The sequence below is a fragment of the Seriola lalandi genome, unplaced genomic scaffold, assembly GCF_002814215.2.
Source record: "Seriola lalandi dorsalis isolate HSWRI2012SDOR001 ecotype SW California unplaced genomic scaffold, Sedor1 jcf7180002054876, whole genome shotgun sequence".
NCBI lineage: Eukaryota > Metazoa > Chordata > Actinopteri > Carangiformes > Carangidae > Seriola > Seriola lalandi.
The window spans coordinates 182,512-184,866 of NW_019525429.1; the positions used below are offsets into that span (position 1 = coordinate 182,512).

The following is a 2,355-nucleotide window of genomic DNA, read 5'->3' on the forward strand; positions in this document are numbered from 1 at the left end:
TGTTGTTATTTGCAGAGCATCAGTGTGCTGATGCTAACAGCTCTGTTAGCACGGCTCTGTTAGCATAGCTCTACTAGCATGGCTCTGTTAGCACGGCTCTGTTAGCACGGCGCTGTTAGCATAGCTCTGTTAGCATAGCTCTGTTAGCACGGCTCTGTTAGCAGGGCTCTGTTAGCATGGCTCTGTTAGCAAGGCTGCAGACGTGTTGAAGGCTGATTCTCACCTTTAAGTCTTGGAGCCATTCTGATTCTGGGTTGATGCAATGCCATTTTTGATCCTCAGTTTTAATCCTGGAAAACAGGAAACAGACGACAGAAAGCGCCTCTGATTAAACTAATGTCCCATGGTGCCATTTTGGATCAGAGTACAGTGTCATTTTCCTCTGTTGTTCTTATCAAGATCTTAAGATTTGGGAATCAAACATTAATCATTTCCAAGATGTCCGTGTGCAGGGTTAGTGTGATGTGAGCAGTGAGGTTAAGTGATCATAGAAAGATTTTATTCACATTTAGTATTTGTGTGTGGGCGTGTTTAAATCATGATGTACTTACACAAAGTAATGATGATCACAGCCGATTCTTGTTGCCTGTTCAAGGCACTTCACGACTGTCCCCTCTGCTTCGAGGCGGCCGTCTTCACAGCAGTGTGATTCCATAAAAAGGCCTGTGAGAGAACAACACATTCACATTAAGAGACATCCTGGTTATTCCTTTTGCGTCTTGTCGTCTTCCTCACTTCTGCTTTTGTTACAGTGATCAGCTCTTCAGGGAGACATTTTACAGTCTGTCTCGTTCTGTCTTCTTCGTCTTTTTCAATTATAATAATAATAATAATAATGATATGTCAGGAAGAAACAATAAATTTGATAAATAATAATAATGTTAACATAAAAGATGCACAAACAAAATAATTTAAAAAAATCATGCAACAATATGTTTGAAACAATATTATGAATTAAAGAAAAAAGGAAAATAAAAGTTAAAGGAGAAGTTCAGACTGAATTAAGACTCTTATATGTCTTATGTAATATTTAGTTATCCAACTTATTAGATAAATAGTTAAATTACTTCTTGTGTGGGGCAGTTTACTCGTACTCTGTTGACTATTAATAGTTTCCTGTTCTATGCGGCTCAAAGTATTTCACATAAGAAGAAGAAGGATGCGACGAAGAGGCGGCGTACCTTCAGATGCAGAGAAGAGCATCACGATGCCCAGGGCGACCAGAGGAATCCAGCGGTTGGTCATCATCTTCAGTCTCTGCACGGCACAAAAACTGACTCTGGATCTGCTTCGTCGTTCAGTTACTAACTAACTCGACTCGCCGCAGTCAGACGATGAGCGATCCACTGAGGAGTGATCTTATATACCGAAGCTTCACGCAGGAAAAGAGGAACCGCCGGTGTCATGTAGACGTTTTGTAGCTTTAAATGAATTCTTCTGAGGGGATGACGGTGCTTTTGCAGATAAACTGACACTCAGAGTGACACACGTCCAAGAGGTTGTGCAACTTGTTCAGGTTGGTCGGCACCAGGGTTCTTCCTCTTCTTCCTCTTCTTCCTCTTCCTCCTCTTCTTCAACAGTGTGATAACAGTCCCTTTTTCTTTATGTGGACACTCCACCTAAACGTTCTGATATGTTAGAGAGAGGTGTGTTCCCAACGGTGTGTGGCAACAGTTTGTGTTTGTACCTTCCCTCTTTCAACATCTCAGCCCCCCCCCCCCATATTGTCTTATATTTAACATAAATTTCTTGTAGGTTTTAAATTTGCAGATAGGTGTGTTTAAGACTGGTGGGAGAAGAAAAACAAAGCCAATTAAACCAATAATGATTATGTGTGTTGTGGTTAATCAGCAACTGTTTCAATAACCACTTAATCATTTTAAACAAAAATACCAAATCTTCTTTGGTGACAGTTTCTCCAATGTGATGATTTTCATGTCATTGACTGAATATCTTTGCAGTTTGGACACAAAACATTTTTCTCTATAGACTCAATAATTGATCAATTAATCAAAGAAATCATCAATTAATAAGGAATAAATAAAACACAAGTCAGCTGCAGTTTAAATCCATTTGACATGATTTATTTTTGATTCTCAACTCTCTTTTGTTTCTGTTACAGTCGTTTTTAGAAAATAATGCCACAAACATTGATTTTAAAGCTGAGTAAAACTGCATCAAACATTTTAGAAAGACACTTTCACGAACAGAGCAAATAGTAAATCAGAAAATGTTGAGAAAAAATGTTGCTGCAACGTTTTTGTTTATTCTTCAAAGTCTTCATCGTCTTCATCCAGGAATTTAAATCTGAATTTTGAAGGGTGGTAACTACGAGCAGGCCCACATTTCTTTTTT

The 2,355-nt window shown here is 38.7% G+C and overlaps 1 long non-coding RNA gene across 1 annotated transcript; it reads right to left on the reverse strand.

The window, feature by feature from the left end:
* Positions 1-223: 223 nt before the first annotated feature.
* On the reverse strand, positions 224-1,511 carry LOC147817847 (uncharacterized). The gene is made up of 3 exons (XR_015438615.1): positions 1,182-1,511; positions 552-663; positions 224-290 (listed from the first exon to the last, which is right to left on the reverse strand). It is a non-coding gene; the product is annotated as an uncharacterized LOC147817847 (long non-coding RNA).
* Between the last annotated feature and the right edge of the window lie 844 nt (positions 1,512-2,355).